The 24294-nt window shown below is 37.9% G+C and overlaps 1 protein-coding gene across 2 annotated transcripts in view; it reads right to left on the reverse strand.

The window, feature by feature from the left end:
* The window catches only part of THAP9 (THAP domain containing 9), a 65762-nt gene that overhangs the window by 36936 nt on the left and 4532 nt on the right, over positions 1–24294 (reverse strand). The window contains exon 1 of one of the 2 annotated variants that reach the window (XM_053716481.1): positions 8528–8762. The exons of the other annotated variant lie outside the window; for it this stretch is intronic. The gene's annotated coding sequence lies outside the window, so the exon portion shown is untranslated. Of the gene's footprint in view, positions 1–8527; positions 8763–24294 lie in introns of those variants that run through there. 2 annotated transcript variants of the gene reach the window in all.

The raw sequence follows: 24294 nt of genomic DNA on the forward strand, positions 1-24294 counted from the left end.
ACAAAACAATGATAAACCAACCCCCCTCTACAATACAAGTAACCCCCAAAAATAACAAAATCTACCTAAAAAATAAATAAAATAAAATAGTATATTCTTAAAAATAAAAAACCCACCCCAAAAAAGCCGTAACCACAAAAGTTGGAAATCCGGCTCCAATTGATTCGACATTGGGCCTTCTTCATCCAAGGGCTCACCTTCGTGGCTGAGGCGTACTTCAGTGGCCTCTCCCACCACCTCCACTCCACAATCTTCATTCACGTCGGTGCCCTCTTCGCCCCAGCTCCTGTTGCCAGGGGCCCACCTTTCCTTCGGTGGCCTCTTCTGCCTACTCAGCTCCGCATATTCTTTTCTTCAGCTCTCTTCCACGAGCCCTGGTCTTCATGTGGTCGCCGCTGCACACTGAAATTCCGGGAATCACGGAAACCCTATATATAGGGGTACTACAATACAGATTGACTGATTTTAAATTAGTCAATCCCTATTAGCAAGAACATTTTTAAATTTAAATTCTAAAATTATCCTTTTTGATTGGATGATTAGAATTTACATTTAAAAACGTTCTTGATATTGGCTAATTAAATCCAACGTGAATGAAGATTGCGGAGTGAAGACGGCAGAAGAGTCTGCCAAAGTCTACCGCCGCAAAGATGGCCCCTGGCTCCAGTAACTGGGATGAAGAGGGCCCCACCTGGAGTTGTATTTATTTTTTTCTTGTGCTTTTTCTTGTAAACATAAATATATAATTTTAAAATGTATATTTATGTTACAAAAGGCATTAGCATTGCAACTGTATTATTAAATAACAGGCATGCAGTTATGTAATACTATAATTATAATGCAATTGTCTTTTATAACATAAATATCTATTTTAAAAATATATTTATATTTAAAATAATAAAAACGTATCAAGCAAGAATATCTACATTTTAATTTATATATACAATACTTAAATTAATATGCATTATACATGACCATACATTCTATTTCAAACATTGTAGATATAATGTTGTCAGGCCTTGTATTGATATTCAATATTTAAACTGTTATGCATGTATATTGCATAATTAAAGGGACATAAAACAGGTTGAGATCTGTGCATATCCAAAAAGGGCTAATTAATTAAAACTAGTTTGAAAAAAAAAATGTTTAAAAATTGTATTTTAAAATAATTTTCAAAAATAAGCAAAATGAATTACATAGCTAAACTGTCTGGAGCAGCCAACTCCACCTCCCCTTATCAGTGTTTAGACACTGGCATTGTATTTCAACTGAGTTAACAGCTTCTAGGCATGCTCCAGTAGATAATCCCTATGCATTTTTGTATTCTACCAAAACAACAATAGATATAGATACATCCATAAAAGGATTGTGTGGGGGGGAGTTAGAGCTTTGCAATTCAGAAACGAAAAAGAAAGTGTTAAAGTGAATGTAAATTCTGATGCTAAAGTGCCTGGTTTTTAAAAATTCGATTAAAAACAGGGGCACTTTAATTCATCAAAATTTACATTTCACTCCTGTTGTGGAAAAAAAAAAAAACTTACCTTTTAATCTTGACAGCAGCTCCAGCTTCCTCCACCCGTCGCAAAGTCTCTTCCTGGGTCTAAAATTAAGAATCCGGCTTTCTCCAATCACGGCATTGAAGAACACACTGATACCCCCGGGGGGAAGCCGTGATTGGAGGATGACCTATCCATCATTTCTGACATCAGAAATGACTTGCGACGACCGGAGGAAGCTGGATCTGCTGTCAAGTTTAAAAGGTAAGTTTTTTTTCACAACACAAGTGAAATGTAAATTTTGATGAATTAAACTGCCCCTGTTTTTAATCGAATTTTTAAAAATCGGGCACTTTAGCATCAAAATTTACATTTACTTTAATGGTGAGGCACTGCCTGCAGTATAAATTTGCAGGTAAAGTAATTAAAGTATATATTATTAGATGTTGTCTCTATCCCAACTTGTTTTATGCTCCTTTAAATGTATTTATTTTAGCTTGTTGTGTTTATTAGTGATAGCTTAGATATATATGTTAAAGGGACATAACACAAGTTGGGATAGAGACAAAATATAATAATATGTACTTTAATTACTTTACCTGCAAATTTATACTGCAGTGCCTCCCCATCTTTTAAGTCTCCGAACTGTACAGCTCTAACTCCCCCCACACATTTCTTTCTATGGCTGTATCTATATCTACCATTGATTTGGTAGAATGCAGAAGTGAACACTCATTATCTGCTGGAGCATGCATAGAAGCAGATAAGCTGCTGTGAAATCAGTTGAAATACAATGCACGCCACTTTTATTTGAATATCTCGTCAGATTGTCAGACTGCGAGGCCAACGATGACAGTAATGCAGTTTCTCAATGGTCTGTTGATGCTTTGAATATTGGGGCCTCAGTACAGTACTTCCTTAGAGAAAACTAGAGAGAGAAATACCAGGGATACAGTAATCCTGGTGAAACAGTAAGGGACTTCAGCACTCTTTTTAACCAATATATAAATGTTTTATTAAGATATGTTAGTTCTATATAAAAGCATATCCTGTCATCATGGCAGATATGGAGTTTAACAGATTTTTAGTCCACAAATGGAACCAATATAAAATAGATAACAAAAACTATTATAAGAAGATAGAGGTTTTTTGGGAAGCTGCTAAAGCAGTCCTTCGGGGTGAAATAAAAGCATATCTGGTTAAATGGGGAAAAAAATACGGGAACGGGATATCCAGCTGGCAAACCAATTAAAAAATAGCTATAAACTATAGCTCAATAGCCCTAATAACGCAACGTGGGCTAGCTATATTAAAGCTAAAACAGAAAGAGAGGGAGTTCTAAAAATAAAAAGTGTAAAACAGGATAGGAGGTCAAATGCCTTCTTTGCTAGTTACCACGGGAGGTCAGCAAAATTCTTATCTAAAATAATTAAAGGGGGGAAAGAAGGAAGGAAAAATATTACCTGAATTAAAAAAGGAGATACAAGATATACAGCGCCTAATGAGATCTGTCGAATAATGTATGAACACTATCTAGAAATATATGAGGCAGGAGCCTGTAATGAGAAAGCTAAAGAGCTATTCAGGAATAAGGTGTCCCTCCCACAATTAACAGTGGATGAAAGGGCAGATCTAAACCAACCAATATCGGAAATAGAAATTTTAAAAGCTATAGAGAAGGTTAAATTAAATAAAGCTCCAGGACCGGACCAACTACCTGCTGAATTTTACCGAATACTTAAAAATGAAATAGGAGTAACACTGAGGGACCTATTTAATCACTATTTTGTTAAAAATGGTTTAGAATCAAGTCTTTTCGCTGCTTCCACAATTATTCTCATACACAAAAAAGATAAAGACCCAGAAAACCCTAATGCTTACAGGCCAATATCACTTTTAAACAATGATTACAAACTCCTTACAGCAATAATGGCAGATAGACTGAAAAAATATATTAACAATCTGATCCATACAGACCAAACGGGATTCATGCCAGGCAGGAATTCATCTAAGAATATACGGAGAGTGTTATTGGTCTTAAATCAGTATTGGAATAAAGTTAATGGTAGAACTAAAACAGGGGAGCTAGACCTGGCCCTTCTAACTCTCGATGCTGAAAAAGCATTTGATGCTATAGTATGGGAACATCTATTCACGGCACTATCCCGTTTTTGTATTAGCGGTAACTTTCTCAATTTTGTTAAATTAATTCATAAGGCACCATGTTCTACGTTGTTTATAAATGGGCAATTTTCTCCTAAAATAACGCTAAAGAAAGGGACTAGACAAGGATGCCCCTTGTCGCCCTTACTGTTTAACCTCTCGATAGAACCATTAGCGGTAAGACTTAGACAAACGCTATCTGGAATTAAGCTGGGAAATTATAAGGTAATCTTATCACTATACGCGGATGATTTATTACTTTTTATTTTATCTAGAACAGCGCATGATATACCGATATTGCTAGAAATAATTAATGAATTTGGGTCTTTCTCCGGGTATAAAATAAACTATTCTAAATCAGAATTACTCTGGATCATACGGCCCAAAAGTCATAGAGGCCAACATCCATTTTAAGAGGTTGAACAAACAAAATATCTTGGACTATATTTAGGTTTAAACCCAGGGTTATGGTACACTTTAAATCATCTTAAATCTTTCCAAGAAATCAGTCTTTTGATGGAAAAATGGAGACCATTGCCCATTTCGGTATCGGACAAAATTATGTTGCTGAAAGTATTTGTATTTCCACGGGTGATGTATATACTTTAGAACTTACCAATTCCCATTAAAAAGGAAGATTTGAAGAGATATGATAAAGACTGTAAAGCTTTTATATGGAATGGAGGAAGGGTGAGACTTTCAAAACATATTCTATATCTTGATAAAGAATATGGAGGTTATGGACTTCCTAATCTTGAATTATACAACCAGGTTACAATGCTAAAAATAGCAATTGATTGGATCACAGAAAAAGATTATTGCTCTTTCATAGACATAGAGGGTAGCCTAATAAAGCCTTTCACGTTAAAAGCTATTCTACATACACCTATGGACAAAATGCCATCATCGATATTAAATATCAAGGTGATAAGTATTGTGGTTAAAACCTGGCAGAAGTTTTGCTCAGAACTTAAAATTAATTTTAGGCTTTCTAAATTCCTCCCTATTGTGGGCCATCCGGAATTTGCGCCAGGGCTAAGTTATGGGATTTTTCACAGCTGGCAAAGGAAAGGTATAGTGTATTTGGGACAACTAATTGAGAAAGAGTCAGGGATATTCAAATCCTTTATACAGATACAGGAAGAATTTGACATCCCAAAGCATCATTTCTTTGCGTTTTTACAGGTTAGACATTTCTATAATCACTCACTTCAAAAAAATTTTGGTAACCTCCAGCTTGGGATAATAGGAAGTGGTATTCAGTTGTACCGTGCAGGTTATCATTCCATATCAATTTGGTATGGAATGATAATGAAAAATAGGGGTAATATTCATCTCAACATTCTTTACACCAGATGGTTAAAATTGGTTCCGAGTTACTAGACAAGAATATTAACCAGAGTATAGCCGTGGTTGGTTATAAGTTTACCTCCTGGAAAAAGCACACAGCTATCTGATAAATTTCGCATATATCACGCCAACCCGCTTATCAAAATGGGATAAGAAGTGTAAAGGGAATTGTTTTCATTGTTCAGCTCCACAGGCTGATATACTCCATTGCTTATGGTCTTGCCCTAAGATATATCAATTTTGGGAGAAGATATCATTTTGGTTAAATAGGGTTGTGAGTCAGGTGGTGATTTTTACACCTGCGAGTATCTTCTTTTTTAGATTTGATAAGAATTTTGTAATAGAAGAATACGCGTTATCACCACGGCTATACAAACTGCGCGGATACTAATCTTTCGCCACTGGAAAGCTAAGAAATATCCAACTATAGCTGAATTTGGTCAAAAAATGATTGACCAATTAATTATAGAACAGATGAACTTAGAGCCTAATAATGAAAAAAATGCCAGGAAGTTCTATTTAAAATGGAAGAAGGTTATTAGATTACAACCAGTGGAAATACAATCAGAGATTTTGAGTCCCCTGCGAGAATCAGGTTTCATATTTTCAGAAGAGCTACAAAATGAAGGGCAGGTCTAGATACCTGGCCGAGGAGGAAATAGCTGCCGTCCAGAAAATCGTAATATTCTAAATTCGTTGGGAATTTTTTTTACTTTGGAGCAATTTGGTTTTGCAGGTCAGTTCGCTGACTGTATTAGATCGATATATAGTAAACCAGTATCCTCAATTATTGTTAATGGTTCATTAACTGAGCGTTTCAGTTTACAAAGAGGAACCAGACAAGGCTGCCCAATCTCCCCGCTTCTTTTTAATCTGGCGATAGAACCCCTTGCGATTCTTCTACGTCAGAATTTAGATGGTATAAAGGTAGGTCGGGAGAAATTTGTATTGTCACTTTATGCGGATGACTTACTTTTGTATCTTAGTAATCTCAGTGTGAGTCTCCCAAAAGTATTATTAGATATTAAATTGTTTGGCATAATTTCTGGATATAGGATTAATCTCTCCAAGTCGGAACTTTTATGGATTAATAAATTACCTGGGAATAAGATTAGTCATCCGTTTAGAGAGACAACGCAAATTACATATTTAGGGATAACTCTAGGTAATAACCCACAAGACTGGTATAAATTAAATTTTCCAGAAGTATTCAAATTCTGTAAAAAAAAAATCGAAGATTGGGCACATTTAACCTATCTCTCTAACAGCTAGGGCAATGTTAATTAAAACCATTTTATTCCCTAAAATTTTGTATCTACTCCAAAATATTCCAGTATTTTTATACCAATCTGATATCCGATTATTTAATGGTCTATGTTCACGGTTTATCTGGAAAGGTACTAAGCCACGCATTGCATTAAAGCGATTAATGAATCCTAGACTAACTGCAGGTTTAGCATTTCCTAATCTCAAGCATTATAATTTAGTAACATTAATAAAAATAGCGTTAGACTGGATTACGGAAAAGGAATATATTTCTTTTCTGCAGTGTGAATCTAACCTAATAGCACCTTTTAGCCTTAAAGCAACTTTACATTGCCCATTAACTCAGTTACCATCTATTGTTTGTAATTTAGTAACTATTAAAAATGTAATTAGGGCTTGGCAAGATTATTGTTTAGAATGTCATATACTCCCCTATGTATCTGAGTTTCTTCCAATTAGGGGTAACCCCAAGTTTATTCCCGGCTACTCTAACAATATTTTTATAGAATGGGAAAATAAAGGCTTGAAATGGATTAGCCAATTTATTAGAGCAGATTCATATGTGGAATCCTTTACTGATATTTGCATCAAATTTGGTCTTACAAGGAGAGATTTTTATGCATATCTACAGATACGTCATTATATTGATGAATTGAAACAAGTATACAGCTTAAATTGGTCCCTAGGGGATCTCACCCCTAGAATTAAATTATATCAAAATGGCATATATACCATCTCCCCATTGTATACTATGCTGAAAGCCCTTTCCACAAATGCACAATTAGAATTTCTTCAAATTAAATGGCAATTGTATTTTTCAAATATTACTATACAAGATATATCTGATAGCTTTAAAATTATTGAAAATTCATGGGTTATGACATCTTGGCGGGAGACACATTTAAAATTATTGTTCAACGTATATATTACACCAGAAAGAATATCTAAGTGGTATAAGACTAATAATTTGTGTACAAGGTGCAGTAGTAGTAATGCTAATATCTTTCATTGTTTCTGGTCTTGCCCAAAAATCGCCCAATTTTGGGCGAAAATTGACTATTGGATGAATATGGTACTTCATTTAAATTTCAAGATAACCTCATTGACTGTGTTTTTTCTGCTTAAATATTCGGAGTACTGTTTAAATCATAAATTAATTAATACTATGGTTTTTATTGCACGCAATCTTATCTTAAGATCATGGAAGTCCCATAAAACCCCTAGCTTTGTACAATTCAAAAAAACACTAATAGCCCAAAGTACAATAGAACAGATGCAGATTCCTAATATGAATAACGATCAATTAGAAAATTATTTTAAAAAATGGATAGTGGTTATTAAAACCATGCCAACTCAGGCCCAAAGACAATTAGTCAAGCCTCTGATAAATTCCGAGTTTGTTCAAATGAACATATATGCTGGATATTTCCCTAGTAGCTGGCTTGATTAAAAAAATAATACGGCTTTAGGTAACAGTACTACTTTCTCAGTTTATGCTATACCCTTGAGACAGATAGTAGGATTCTCCTCTCCCTTTCTCCCCCTTTTTTTGTTTGTTTGTTTTGCTTTGTTTTGTTTTGTCTTGTTTCTTTTTCTTTATTATTTTTATGGTTATATATAAAATACCAGCATTGAGCACATATTATATTGAAGTTGTTATAAGACTATTTATTAGTTGTTTAAACTATGGATAACTCTCCTTCTTGTTTTTGTATTAGGATAATAGGCCCTGTGTGGCATATTCTATTATTCTATTATGTTTTTGTTGTTCTGTACACAATGTTGGTTTATAAAATAAAATAAAAAAATTTGTTGGGACTTACTCCTTTCCCTCCTCCCTCTTGTGGTATTTTTTTTTCTTTTTTTTTTACTCCCTTTTTTTTTTCCTAAGAAATGACTATTTTGATATAAAAACTTGAGTAGATTAGTGTAATAGTCTGTATTTGTAGCAATTTGAACAAGCATTTAATTTTGTTTTATAAATAAGAACCAACAATTTCCTCAAAAGTAGGTTTGTAACATAAAAGAAGCTTGATGAATTCGTTGTCAGTGCTTCATAGAATGTATTACTATCTGCCCAATAAGTGACAGTTTATTAACTTCATAAACTGTATTACTTTCAGGGCATTTGATAATGCAAACAGTTCAAATTAAGCAGTAACATAAAATATAGTATTCCTTAATTAGGCAGGTAAAGTTCATCAAAATAAGTAAGGATAACGATTAATAGTAAAATAATTGGGTCTGACCTGAGAACACAGGAATTGTTACTTGTCCGTTTGTTATGAACAGCAGCGTGGTACTCAGAGGGAGAGCGGTTGCGGCTGCAGCTGATGACGTCACCGCTACTTGCTGTGCTGTGTATGAAGCTGCTTGAATCCTGTTACCTTGTGAATGCTTCAGGGTTTGATGTCGAGTTAGTTTAATTTCCTTGTAGTATGCAATATCTTCCGGTGTTGAATTGAGTAGAAGAGCTGCTAGATGTAGGAATGAAAAATAAGAGATGTTATCAGAACTCTTCAAATAAGAATTTATGAGGCTGTTGGAGAGTGAGGAAAACTCTCAGTGTAACGCTTGTGCTGTGAATCATTTCTCAATTAACCAGCAATGAATGCTGGGGGGAAGTGCTTGATATAGGAGGCTCTTAAAGGGACAGATCATTAGCAAGCAGTAACCCTGACAGAGCCCCCCACAAAAAAGAACCACAGCGAGGTTCAAGGCCTAGGACGATCAGGGTTACGTCTATGGAAGAGGGAAATCAGACGTGGAGCAGATATGTTCGAGGCAGGCTCCCAGGAATCATCCTCATGGCCAAAACCTTTCCAATGAACCAAATAGAAAAGATTCCCACGACGTAGTCTAGAATCCAGAATGCTATGAACCTCATACTGGCAATCAAGATTAGCAGAAGGTATTGGGTCTTCTGATGTAATATTTGTTATGGGTAGGTTGCAAGGTTTGATAAGAGACACATGGAAAGTTGGATGTATCTTAAAAGTTGATGGTAGTTGGAGTGTAACTGTTGTTGGACCATTTACCCTGACGATAGGGTAAGGACCCAAAAAGAGTTTACCTAGTTTCCTACAAGGATAAGGTATCTTGAGGTTCTTAGTGGAGAGCCATACTTGTTGTCCTACGGAATATTGAGGACTAGGTCTGTGGCGAAGATCGTAGTACCTGCGTTGTGATGCCTGTGCCTGAAGAATATGTTCACGAATTGAAGAAAAGTTAGCAGAAATGTCATTAACCAGATCATTCACCTGAGGACATGGGGTGTCAATCTTCGGAAGTAGTGTGAAATTTGGATGTAAACCATAATTTATAAAAAATGGTGATGTGCCAGTTGTAGAACTCTTATTATTATTATAGGCAAATTCTGCTAGGGGCAAGTAGGTGGCCCAAGAATCTTGTTGGTGAGAGCAGAAACAACGTAGGTATTGCTCTAGCCACTGGTTCACCCTCTCCGTCTGCCCATTCGTCTGAGGATGGTAAGCAGTGGTGAGTTTTTGTTCTATATGCAGAGCAGCACACAAATTTCTCCAGAACTTAGATGTGAATTGGGTTCCACGGTCACTAAGGATGGTTTTAGGTATTCCATGCAGTCTTACAATGTTTTGAATGAACAATTCACTGGTGAACTTGGAAGTGGGTAGGGAGGTAACCGGTATGAAATGTGCCATCTTTGAGAATAGATCGGTGACAACCATTATAGTGGTATATTTGTTAGAGAGAGGTAAGTCCACGATAAAGTCTAAGGATACCGCCTCCCAGGGTACTTGAGGTACAGGTAAAGGCTGTAAAAGACCCACAGGGAGTTGTTTAGAAGGTTTGGAGGTTGCGCATATAACACATTTAGAAATATATTCTTTGAGATCGAGGTTAAGAGTAGGCCACCAAAAAGATCTCTTAAGTAAATCCAAAGTTTTATCCCTTCCCATGTGTCCAGCAAGGGGAGATTCATGAACTGTTTTCAAGATTGAAGATCTAAGATTTGGAGGTATGTATAGCTTCCCGTCCTTATAGAGTAAGCCATCAGAATTGTAAGTAAGATCTGTATGAGGTACTGATGGATCAATAGCAGTAGCATCTTTTATCACTGTAGTTAGACTTGTTATAACTCCAATGATAGAGTCCTTAGGAACAATAGTAGTAGGAATGCATGGTATTATAGGTTTAGGACCTTGTCTAGAGAGGGCGTCAGCCTTGCCATTTTTTGTACCAGGCCTGTAGGTAATGATGTAATGGAAACGAGAGAAGTAAAGACTCCAGCGTAATTGTCTGGAGGATAGAGTTCGATTAGACTGAAGATATTGCAGATTTTTATGGTCAGTATATATGACAGTTGGTTGTGTTGCACCCTCAAGCAAGTGCCTCCAGTGATCGAAGGAACACTTTATTGCAAGTAATTCTTTCTCGCCAACTGGATAATTTAACTCTGCTGGTTGCATCAATCTAGAGAAGAATGCGACCGGATGTAAGGGTTCTTTGAATGATTTCCTTTGAGAGAGGATTGCCCCTATTGCGAACTCAGAAGCGTCAACTTCCAGGATAAATTGCTTTTCTAAATCCGGGTATTGGAGAATGGGTGCTGTAGTGAATTTATTTTTTAAAAGGTCAAATACCTGTTGAGTATGGCTTGTCCACCTGAAAGGATGATTCAATTTGGTGAGTTCAGTAAGAGGTTTGGTAATAGCAGCAAATCCAGGAATGAATTTCCTATAATAATTTGAGAAGCCAAGGAAACGTTGAACATCTTTCTTACATTGAGGAGTCGGCCAATTATGAATGGCCTGAACCTTGTCATCTTGCATCTTGATTCCTTCAGGAGAGATGTTATACCCCAGAAAAGAGATATTATTTGATTCAAATATACATTTTTCTAGTTTAGCGTATAGGTTATTTTTTCGTAACCTAGTGAGAACCTCTCTAACATGCATTCTATGTTGATCTAAATTTTGTGAGTAAACTAGAATATCGTCCAAATAGACAACAACATATACATCCAAAATATCTCTGAAAAGATCATTGATTAAGCATTGGAATGTTGCTGGGGCATTGCACAGACCGAATGGCATCACTGTATATTCGAATAGCCCATATCTAGTCCGAAAAGCAGTGAGCCATTCGTCGCCAGCTCTCATTCGTATAAGATTATAGGCACCTCGAAGATCCAATTTAGTGAAAATTGAGGCCCCCCTTAATCTTTCAATTAATTCAGGGATTAAAGGTAGGGGGTACCTGTTTTTTCTGGAACGCCTGTTCAATTCCCTGTAATCAATGATTGGTCTTAACGTGCCATCTTTGTTGGTAACAAAAAATATGCCTGCACCTGCAGGAGAGGTACTAGGTCTTATAAAACCTTTTCGGAGGTTCTCATCGATATAGTTTTTAAGGTGTTCTAGTTCTGGTTTAGAAAGGGGGTAGATATGTCCATAGGGAATTGAAACTCCTGGGAGTAAATCAATAGGACAATCGTAATCCCTATGAGGGGGCAAACATTCAGCTTCTTTTTTATTAAAAACATCTGAGAAGTCTGCATATTGTTTGGGTAAAATATTATCCTCAACCTGTAGCATAATTAAATCTGATGATGTCTCACTATTTTGAGTGAGATGAGGAAAAGATAAACTGAGGTCATTCCAGTTTATAGTTGGTTTGTGTTTACAAAACCAATTTATACCAAGGATTACATTAAACATTGGTGAAGATATGACATCAAAAGTGAGTGTTTCTGTGATGTGTGTGCAAGATATTACCTGTAATGGTGTAGTTTGGTGTGTGACAGGACCTGATTTTAAAAAAGTGCCATCAATGACCTTCACAGAGACTGGAGTTTTCTTAGAGACCAGAGGTATTTTATTCTGTTTCACAAAAGAAAAATCAACAAAAACATAATTTATGCTTACCTGATAAATTCCTTTCTTCTGTTGTGTGATCAGTCCACGGGTCATCATTACTTCTGGGATATTATCTGCTCCCCTACAGGAAGTGCAAGAGGATTCACCCAGCAGAGTTGCTATATAGCTCCTCCCCTCTACGTCACCTCCAGTCATTCGACCAAAGACCAACGAGAAAGGAGAAACCAAGGGTGTAGTGGTGACTGAATTATAATTTAAAAAATATTTACCTGCCTTAAAAAAACAGGGCGGGCCGTGGACTGATCACACAACAGAAGAAAGGAATTTATCAGGTAAGCATAAATTATGTTTTCTTCTGTTATGTGTGATCAGTCCACGGGTCATCATTACTTCTGGGATACCAATACCAAAGCAAAAGTACACAGATGACGGGAGGGATAGGCAGGCTCATTATACAGAAGGAACCACTGCCTGAAGAACCTTTCTCCCAAAAATAGCCTCCGAAGAAGCAAAAGTGTCAAATTTGTAAAATTTGGAAAAAGTATGAAGCGAAGACCAAGTTGCAGCCTTGCAAATCTGTTCAACAGAGGCCTCATTCTTAAAGGCCCAAGTGGAAGCCACAGCTCTAGTGGAATGAGCTGTAATTCTTTCAGGAGGCTGCTGTCCAGCAGTCTCATAGGCTAAACGTATTATGCTACGAAGCCAAAAAGAGAGAGAGGTAGCAGAAGCTTTTTGACCTCTCCTCTGTCCAGAATAAACGACAAACAGGGAAGAAGTTTGGCGAAAATCTTTAGTTGCCTGCAAGTAGAACTTGAGGGCACGAACTACATCCAGATTGTGTAGAAGACGTTCCTTCTTTGAAGAAGGATTTGGACACAAGGATGGAACAACAATCTCTTGATTGATATTCCTGTTAGTGACTACCTTAGGTAAGAACCCAGGTTTAGTACGCAGAACTACCTTGTCTGAGTGAAAGATCAGATAAGGAGAATCACAATGTAGGGCTGATAACTCAGAGACTCTTCGAGCCGAGGAAATAGCCATTAAAAAGAGAACTTTCCAAGATAACAATTTTATATCAATGGAATGAAGGGGTTCAAACGGAACACCCTGTAAAACGTTAAGAACTAAGTTTAAACTCCATGGCGGAGCAACAGCTTTAAACACAGGCTTGATCCTAGCTAAAGCCTGACAAAAGGCCTGGATGTCTGAATTTTCTGACAGACGCCTGTGTAACAAGATGGACAGAGCTGAGATCTGTCCCTTTAATGAACTAGCCGATAAACCCTTTTCTAAACCTTCTTGTAGAAAAGACAATATCCTAGGAATCCTAACCTTACTCCAGGAGTAATCTTTGGATTCACACCAGTATAGGTATTTACGCCATATTTTATGGTAAATCTTTCTGGTAACAGGCTTCCTAGCCTGTATCAGGGTATCAATAACCGACTCAGAAAAACCACGTTTTGATAAAATCAAGCGTTCAATTTCCAAGCAGTCAGCTTCAGAGAAGTTAGACTTTGATGTTTGAATGGACCCTGAATCAGAAGGTCCTGTCTTAGAGGTAGAGACCAAGGCGGACAGGATGACATGTCCACTAGATCTGCATACCAAGTCCTGCGCGGCCATGCAGGCGCTATTAGAATCACTGATGCTCTCTCCTGTTTGATTTTGGCAATCAATCGAGGAAGCAGTGGGAAGGGTGGAAACACATAAGCCATCCTGAAGTTCCAAGGTGCTGTCAAAGCATCTATCAGAACCGCTCCCGGATCCCTGGATCTGGATCCGTAGCGAGGAAGTTTGGCGTTCTGGCGAGACGCCATGAGATCTATCTCTGGTTTGCCCCAACGTTGAAGTATTTGGGCAAAGACCTCCGGATGAAGTTCCCACTCCCCCGGATGAAGAGTCTGGCGACTCAAGAAATCCGCCTCCCAGTTCTCCACTCCCGGGATGTGGATTGCTGACAGGTGGCAAGAGTGAGACTCTGCCCAGCGAATTATCTTTGATACTTCTATCATTGCTAGGGAGCTTCTTGTCCCTCCTTGATGGTTGATGTAAGCTACAGTCGTGATGTTGTCCGACTGAAACCTGATGAACCCCCGAGTCTTTAACTGAGGCCAAGCTAGAAGGGCATTGAGAACTGCTCTCAATTCCAGAATGTTTATTGGCAGGAGACTTTCCTCCTGACTCCATTGTCCCTGAGCCTTCAGAGAATTCCAGACAGCGCCCCAACCTAGAAGGCTGGCGTCTGTTGTTACAATTGTCCAGTCCGGCCTGCTGAACGGCATCCCCCTGGACAGATGTGGCCGAGAAAGCCACCATAGAAGAGAGTTTCTGGTCTCTTGATCCAGATTCAGAGTGGGGGACAAATCTGAGTAATCCCCATTCCACTGACTCAGCATGCACAATTGCAGCGGTCTGAGATGTAGGCGTGCAAAGGGAACTATGTCCATTGCTGCTACCATTAAGCCGATCACCTCCATGCATTGAGCTACTGACGGGAGTTGAATGGAATGAAGGACACGGCATGCATTTAGAAGCTTTGTTAATCTGTCTTCTGTCAGATAAATCTTCATTTCTACAGAATCTATAAGAGTCCCCAAGAATGGAACTCTTGTGAGAGGAAAGAGAGAACTCTTCTTTTCGTTCACTTTCCATCCATGCGACCTTAGAAATGCCAGAACTAACTCTGTATGAGACTTGGCAGTTTGAAAGCTTGAAGCTTGAATCAGAATGTCGTCTAGGTACGGAGCTACCGAAATTCCTCGCGGTCTTAGTACCGCCAGAAGGGCACCCAGAACCTTTGTAAAGATTCTTGGAGCCGTAGCCAATCCGAATGGAAGGGCTACAAACTGGTAATGCCTGTTTAAGAAGGCAAACCTTAGATACCGGTAATGATCCTTGTGAATCGGTATGTGAAGGTAAGCATCCTTTAAATCCACTGTGGTCATGTACTGACCCTCTTGGATCATGGGTAAAATTGTCCGAATAGTTTCCATTTTGAACGATGGAACTCTTAGGAATTTGTTTAGGATCTTTAAATCCAAGATTGGCCTGAAAGTTCCCTCTTTTTTGGGAACCACAAACAGGTTTGAGTAAAACCCTTGTCCTTGTTCCGACCGCGGAACCGGATGGATCACTCCCATTAATAATAGATCTTGTACACAGCGTAGAAACGCGTCCTTCTTTATTTGGTTTGTTGACAACCTTGACAGATGAAATCTCCCTCTTGGGGGAGAGAATTTGAAGTCTAGAAGGTATCCCTGAGATATGATCTCTAGCGCCCAGGGATCCTGGACATCTCTTGCCCAAGCCTGGGCGAAGAGAGAGAGTCTGCCCCCCACTAGATCCGGTCCCGGATCGGGGGTCCTCGGTTCATGCTGTCTTTGGGGCAGCAGCAGGTTTACTGGTCTGCTTGCCCTTGTTCCAGGACTGGTTAGGCTTCCAGCCTTGTCTGTAACGAGCAACAGCTCCTCCCTGTTTTGGTGCAGTGGAAGTTGGCGCTGCTCCTGCTTTGAAATTCCGAAAGGGACGAAAATTAGACTGTCTAGCCTTAGCTTTGGCTTTGTCTTGAGGTAGAGCGTGGCCCTTACCTCCTGTAATGTCAGCAATAATTTCTTTCAAACCGGGCCCAAATAAAGTTTGCCCCTTGAAAGGTATATTAAGTAATTTGGACTTAGAAGTTACATCAGCCGACCAGGATTTTAGCCACAGCGCCCTGCGTGCCTGAATGGCGAATCCTGAATTCTTAGCCGTAAGTTTGGTTAAATGTACTACGGCCTCCGAAATGAATGAATTAGCTAGTTTAAGGACTCTAAGCCTGTCCGTAATGTCGTCCAGCGTAGCTGAACTAAGGTTCTCTTCCAGAGACTCAATCCAAAATGCTGCCGCAGCCGTGATCGGCGCGATGCATGCAAGGGGTTGTAATATAAAACCTTGTTGAACAAACATTTTCTTAAGGGAACCCTCTAATGTTTTATCCATAGGATCTGAAAAGGCACAGCTATCCTCCACCGGGATAGTGGTACGCTTAGCTAAAGTAGAAACTGCTCCCTCCACCTTAGGGACCGTTTGCCATAAGTCCCGTGTGGTGGCGTCTATTGGAAACATCTTTCTAAATATTGGAGGGGGTGAGAACGGCACACCGGGTCTATCCCACTCCTTAGTAACAATTTCAGTTAATCTCTTAGGTATAGGAAAAACGTCAGTACTCGCCGGTACCGCAAAGTATTTATCCAACCTACACATTTTCTCTGGTATTGCAACAGCGTTACAATCGTTGAGAGCTGCTAAGACCTCCCCTAGTAATACACGGAGGTTTTCCAATTTAAATTTAAAATTTGAAATATCTGAATCCAATCTGTTTGGATCAGAACCGTCACCCACAGAATGAAGCTCTCCGTCCTCATGCTCTGCAAGCTGTGACGCAGTATCAGACATGGCCCTAGAATTATCAGCGCACTCTGTTCTCACCCCAGAGTGATCACGCTTGCCTCTTAGTTCTGGTAATTTAGCCAAAACTTCGGTCATAACAGTAGCCATATCTTGTAATGTTATCTGTAATGGCTGCCCAGATGTACTAGGCGCCATAATATCACGCACCTCCCGGGCGGGAGATGCAGGTACTGACACGTGAGGCGAGTTAGTCGGCATAACTCTCCCCTCGCTATTTGGTGAAATTTGTTCAATTTGTACAGATTGGCTTTTATTTAAGGTAGCATCAATACAGTTAGTACATAAATTTCTATTGGGCTCCACCTTGGCATTGGAACAAATGACACAGGTATCTTCCTCTGAATCAGACATGTTTAACACACTGGCAATAAACATGCAATTCGGTTACAATGTTATTTAATAAAAACGTACTGTGCCTCAAGAAGCACTAAACGATTAAATGACAGATGAAATAATGAACTGAAAAACAGTTATAGCATCACTCTTAACAAACAACACAACTTTTTAGCAAAGGTTTTCACAGCTCTGCTGAGAGAATCTACTTCCCTTCAAAGAAGTTTGAAGACCCCTGAGTTCTGTTAGAGATGAACCGGATCATGCAGAAAAACTGACTGGAAATTTTTGATGCGTAGCAAAGAGCGCCAAAAACGGCCCCTCCCTCTCACACACAGCAGTGAGAGAGAAACGAAACTGTCATAATTAACACAAGCAAACTGCCAAGTGGAAAAATAATGCCCAAATACTTATTCACTCAGTACCTCAATAATGCAAACGATTCTACATTCCAGCAAAAACGTTTAACATGAAAAATACCTAATAAAAGGTTTAATGTACTTTTACAGAGTAATTCCGGTGAAATACCATCCCCAGAATACTAAAGTGTAGAGTATACATACATGTTCATTATAACGGTATGGCAGGATTTTTTCATCAATTCCATTCAGAAAATAAAAACTGCTACATACCTCAATGCAGATTCAACTGCCCGCTGTCCCCTGATCTGAAGTTTTTACCTCCCTCAGATGGCCGAGAAACAGCAATATGATCTTAACTACTCCGGTTAAAATCATAAGAAAAACTCTGGTAGATTCTTCTTCAAACTCTGCCAGAGGGGTAATAACACGCTCCGGTGCTATTGTAAAATAACAAACTTTTGATTGAAGTTCTAAAAACTAAGTATAATCACCATAGTCCTCTCACACCTCCTATCTAGTCTTTGGGTGCAAGAGAATGACTGGAGGTGACGTAGAGGGGAGGAGCTATATAGCAACTCTGCTGGGTGAATCCTCTTGCACTTCCTGTAGGGGAGCAGATAATATCCCAGAAGTAATGATGACCCGTGGACTGATCACACATAACAGAAGAAATTTCTACATGAGCCGGTGTCCAGGATAGCTTCAGTTGTTATCCTGATTTGATCCCACTGTAAAATAATAGGGATAGTTAAATATGATGGTTTAATGGTTTTCATTAACAGGGATTCAGAGATGTTAGGCAACCTACCCTTCTTATTCCTAGCCAGAACTGGGCAGTCCTTTACTTCATGTGTAGGGCAGGCACAATACATGCACAAACTATGCAACTTCCTCCTAGTCTTTTCCTGAGAGGAGAGGGGACCCTTTATGAAGCCTATGTCCATAGGTTGTGGTGATTCCTTAGTTTGATAAACAGGTGTGGAGAGAAAGCTTTTTGTACCGCTAGCCTTTTCAGAGCGGCGTTCCCTAAGCCGTCTATCTATGTTAATAGTGAGAGAAAAGAAATCTTCCAATGAATCTGGAATACCTGTGCGTGAAAGCTCATCCTTTATATCCTCAGATAATCCTAAACGATATTGAGTTTTAAGGGAGACCTCATTCCATCCCGAATCACGGGCAGAAATTTTAAATTGTGTGATGTAAGACTCCACTGGGTTCTTTCTTTGTTTTAAAGATCTAAGTAAGTTTTCAGCTGTGACCTGTTTGAAAGGGTCATCATATAATGCTGACATTTGATCAAAGAATTCATCTAGAGATCCCAGTATTGCATCATCATTTTCAAAAAAAGAGTCAGCCCAAGCCCTAGGTTTCCCCCTCAAATATGATATCACAGTGAGCACTCTTGATCTTTCTGTGGGATAAGTACGTGGCTTTAATTGAAAAAGCAACAAACAGGAATTTTTAAACTCTCTGAATCTTGAACGGTCACCAGAGAATTTTTCTGGGGGGGAGACCATAGGTTCAGGGATAGAATCTGCACTTGCAGGTTTAGGTGCCAGAGTCTCTCTTAAGCAGGCCTTCAAAGCCTGATTTTCCACTTGTAATTCATGGAAAGAACCTGATAAAGCTTCTAATCTGTCTGACAGGACTTGAACTTTATCACTTAAAAGATCTTGTTCCATAATTGCTGTTGAAAGTATATGTTTAGTATAGGATAATTCTGTGTACACAAACACTAAATCCTTTCTTCCTTATGGCTGGTTAATTCTGTAATAGTCTGTATTTGTAGCAATTTGAACAAGCATTTAATTTTGTTTTATAAATAAGAACCAACAATTTCCTCAAAAGTAGGTTTGTAACATAAAAGAAGCTTGATGAATTCGTTGTCAGTGCTTCATATAATGTATTACTATCTGCCCAATAAGTGACAGTTTATTAACTTCATAAACTGTATTACTTTCAGGGCATTTGATAATGCAAACAGTTCAAATTAAGAAGTAACATAAAATATAGTATTCCTTAATTAGGCAGGTAAAGTTCATCAAAATAAGTAAGGATAACGATTAATAGTAAAATAATTGGGTCTGACCTGAGAACACAGGAATTGTTACTTGTCCGTTTGTTATGAACAGCAGCGTGGTACTCAGAGGGAGAGCGGTTGCGGCTGCAGCTGATGACGTCACCGCTACTTGCTGTGCTGTGTATGAAGCTGCTTGAATCCTGTTACCTTGTGAATGCTTCAGGGTTTGATGTCGAGTTAGTTTAATTTCCTTGTAGTATGCAATATCTTCCGGTGTTGAATTGAGTAGAAGAGCTGCTAGATGTAGGAATGAAAAATAAGAGATGTTATCAGAACTCTTCAAATAAGAATTTATGAGGCTGTTGGAGAGTGAGGAAAACTCTCAGTGTAACGCTTGTGCTGTGAATCATTTCTCAATTAACCAGCAATGAATGCTGGGGGGAAGTGCTTGATATAGGAGGCTCTTAAAGGGACAGATCATTAGCAAGCAGTAACCCTGACAATTAGATGCTCATGCTAGCAATGAGACATTATTTGGACATCTACTATATAGGATCATTGAATGTGAAATGCATATCTTCTTTTGGTACTTTTCTCTTTTTTCCTTTCAAATCCTTAGTTTGTCTCTTTTTCATGATTTTGTGTAAAGTACCATGAATTGGTATGTTTATAAAAAGATATTTGAGAAAAAAATAATGGTAGATAAAGGTGAACAGTATGTTTTCAAGATATTCTATTTGAGCGTGACTTAATGTAGGCTGGTAAAGCATCTTATTTTCTTTGTTAACTGTAAATTACAAGGTAGTTGTATCTTGATTATTTTCGGGTCTTTCTTTTTATTTTTTTATGTGCTATTGTCAAGATTTACTTTATTTAGATGAACATTGTTTTATTTTTGTCTTACTTTATGTTCTTAAAAATGTAATAAAAAGATAAAAAAACAAAAAAAAACAACATTTATATATTGGTTAAAAAGAGTGCTGAAGTCCCTTACTTTTTCACCAGGATTACTGTATCCCTGGTATTTCTCTCTAGTTTTCTCTAAGGAAATATTTGCCCTTGGGTCTGCACCATATAGATATTACTAATTACTAATTTTGTTGAGCTTGTGCTATTATTGAAAATCTTGCATTTTTTGAAGCATCAGAATTCTATATGTACAGATGTAAAATGTTGCGGGTCTTCAAACCATGTCTTTGGGTTTAAGATATGTGGATTCACAGATATTCTTATTACAAGCCGACTGTAAATGAAATTACATTACAAATACTGTAAATCCAAACGATCTAATCGAAAATAACAATTTCTTTGTTTATCTATGAAATTGATATATTATATTTGCTTGATTGCCAATATGGAAGAAGAGGTGGGATTTAGTACAGAATAAATAATAAACCCTTATCCACTTTTAAAAGGCTCTGTATAATTTTAATTCACACTATCACAGGATAACTCGATAATATTTAAAAACAATTTTACATACGTAATTATAAGATACACCACTTATGTAAAGGTACTAAAGGTAACGCAGAGACCATGCTGGAGCTCTACGTCAAAATATTACTCAAATGGCTTAGAACCCCAGCCAAAATGTCCCCCACTGCTTCTCCCCTATGCTGGTGGGGATGTGGAGACTTGGGTTCAAATCTACATATATGGTGGACCTGTCCGAATTTGTCCTCCTTGTGGGAAGAAGTTAAATCACTAATAGACTCTCTACACCTCTCCTCAACTATAACCCCCTCTAACGCTATTCTACATGTTATGGAGGATGGAACACCAGACGGGTCAAAGAGACTGATGATTTTTATTGTCACAGCTACCAAATTATGTATTGCTTGGGTTTGGAAGAAGGTAGACCCCTCAAAAAAAATTGACCAAGATATTTGCCATGGTTGACTATATGGCCACAATGGAAAAATATTTCTATAATTCAATTGACCATATGGAAACATATTGGTCTATCTGGGACACATGGTTACATAGATAACTTTTCCCTGACCCCTAATCCTATCTTCCTGCCTCAAATTACAGGACACCCTTCTGCTATTCTTACCTCTTTTTCAATATTTTCACCCTCCCCACGTTCCTATTCTTCTCACCCCCCTTTTGTTCTCTTTCCCCTTCCCCCCCACTATGTTCTGAAGGCGCGTGTCTTAGGAACCACACGAAATTGAATTTGCCACTTAGGTAACGTTAAAATTGACTTTGTGCCTCATTACCCACTCGCTTTATAAGAAAAATTAATTTGTGTTTAATCAGCAATTATTATATTTAGAAATATATATACTGATTGATCTGTACAGCGTTGTTTATAAGTTTTATAACATTGTTTTATACTGAAAAGGCGATCCTCCAGTCCAGCGCTTCTAATAGTTACTAAATTGAAAAACTGAGGTTTGTACTCTGCTATTCTTAACCACATAGGCAGTTTTACAACACTAAAATAACTCCCGGCTTTTGTATCTATGCCCATTTTAACTATTGATTTACATGTTATTAGTTATTGTCTTACAATATCGTTGATTGGAATGTCATATAACATATTAAGATTGTAACCTACTGTAACTCGTCCTCACAGGTTGAGGACATATGTAAGTGGTTAATTTGTACTGTTTTTCACTTTTGACCTCAATAAAAATATCTTTTAAAAAAAAAAAAAAAAAAGGGAACGCTGAGTCTTGCATTAGGTATTAGAATGTAATTGTGACTGGCAAGTTTAGAGGTATTGTTTCATAAAAAAATTCTCCACAAGTATTATCTGTTGTGATGATTTACTTACAAAAAGGTATTAGAAGATTATAATGGTCAATAGCTCCATGTGTGGTGTTGGATTATATACTACTGTATACCTGACGGGTAGTACACCCAAAAAGGATTTCTAACTGGATGCTATTAAATCACCAGTTTTGTTAGCATTTGAAATACGTATTTGTGAAGCTGCTATTCTGTTTAATAGACTGGAACCCTGCACAAATAATCTGGTTTGTAGTTGATATGATGGGTGATGCATTGCTGTTAAAGGGGCATGAGATTGCCAGTCTGGTTTTCCTAAAGAAAAAGGTAAGTATTTAAAAAAAACTAAACGCTTTAATGTAAGTTTTTATGAAAGTTCCCTGTTTTGAATAGTATTTTTAAAAACCGGGCACTTATTCATTCAAATTTACATTCGCTTTAACGGGACATGAAACCCCAAATGTTTCTTTCATTATTTGGATAGAACATACAATTTTAAGCAATTTTCCAATTTACTTCTGTTATAAAATTTGTTTCATTCTCTTGGTATCCTTTGTTGAAGGAGTAGCAATGCACTACTAGGCGCTAGCTGAACATTGAGGGGCCGAATTATCATGCTGCCAATGCAGCAGTTTCCGCGCAAGCCTTCAGGCTCGCCGAAGTCAAAAGTTAAGAAGCAGCAACCGCTGCTGCTTAACTGATCTGCCACCTCTGAGGTGGTGGATAGCAATCATTCCGATCGGGATGATTGACACCCCCTGCTAGTGGCCGTTTGGCCGCGGATGTGCAGGGGGCGACATTGCACAAGCATTTCACACGAAATGCTTGTGCAGTGATAAATGCAGACAGTGTATGCTGTCTGCATTTATCGATGTCGGGCGGACATGATCCGCTACAGCAGATCATGTCCACCCGACACTTGATAAATCGGCCCCATAAGGTGAACCAATAACAAGACAAATATATGTGCAGCCACCAATAAACTGCTGAAAAAGCAAAAGTACTAATGGCACTGCTGATATTTGCTGATTAGGGTAGCCTATTATCCACTGGAAATATTAATAAAACGTATACGTTATATATGGATAATCCAGAATCACTATTTTACAAACTGGCTGAGGTGCTGTGTACTAGTAAATTTAGAAAAACAGTATCAATCCAAGGATTGATGAGTTGTACACCTGAGTAGCACTCATCCCCTAATCAATGGTGGCTAGAATTGGACAAGATAAAGGTATCCTAGGAGAGGAAGTGCAGAGAAATTTTATTTAAAATATAACCTTTATTCGGTAATTTAAAAAGACAAACAATAGAAAACCACACACACACACAAGAATTAAAAACACAGTTTGGTCGGATTAAATATAGATCCAATATTCACAAAATGTGAGAAGTGGTTGTATATCACGTTGAATCAAATAAACTTAGTAAGAGTGTTACGCCAGGGAAAACTCAATAAATTTGTAATGATCATAGACTCGTAAAGATTAAGTGATGTATATTGAGCTGATACCGCTCTTGTATCCACTACAGTGTTACTGTGTAGTAACTATAATTCGTAGACCCAGTTCAGTGATAGTCCTTTGTGTTATATGTACAGATATGAAGATATTTAGATATAAAATATTATCACATCTATGGTAGATCAGAGATTCTGTTTCCACTTATCAAGATCTGAGGGGTTACAGTAATACCTTATTGACCTCTAGTTCTGTTCAAGTGTCAAATATTTACATCAACTGAGGTTTAAATTTAAACTTGACAGGAACAAAGAGGTCAAAAGTTTGAGGTACTATTGGTATATGACCACTCTGATCCGTTATCGTGTCAGATCCGCCAATGTTAAATATATCTTAATATTACCTGTACCTTTAACTACACATTCCTGAATCATTTAGATTAATGGACTGAGTGTGGTCAGAGACAGTTCTGAAACCCACATGCCTAGGAATAAGGGCTTATTGACCCAAATAACAAAATAGAGTTTAATAAACTTTGTATGTCCAAAAACAGTTCTGAACCCAAATATTATAATAAATACTTGTTAGAGCAAGCAGCAGACTTAGGTAACAATAAACTATGTCTTATAATGTCTAAGGTAGCTAACTTTTCGGTGAATAGTAATGAGCTACTCTGTATAGCTGATAGTAATTTAATGTATTGTCATGCCTAAAAAGGCTGCGCTATGATGAATATAATTGTTACACTCACATATTACTCAAATAAAGTTGACTTTATGTTACAATGTTGTT

Source organism: Bombina bombina, chromosome 6 (assembly GCF_027579735.1).
Source record: "Bombina bombina isolate aBomBom1 chromosome 6, aBomBom1.pri, whole genome shotgun sequence".
Lineage (NCBI taxonomy): Eukaryota > Metazoa > Chordata > Amphibia > Anura > Bombinatoridae > Bombina > Bombina bombina.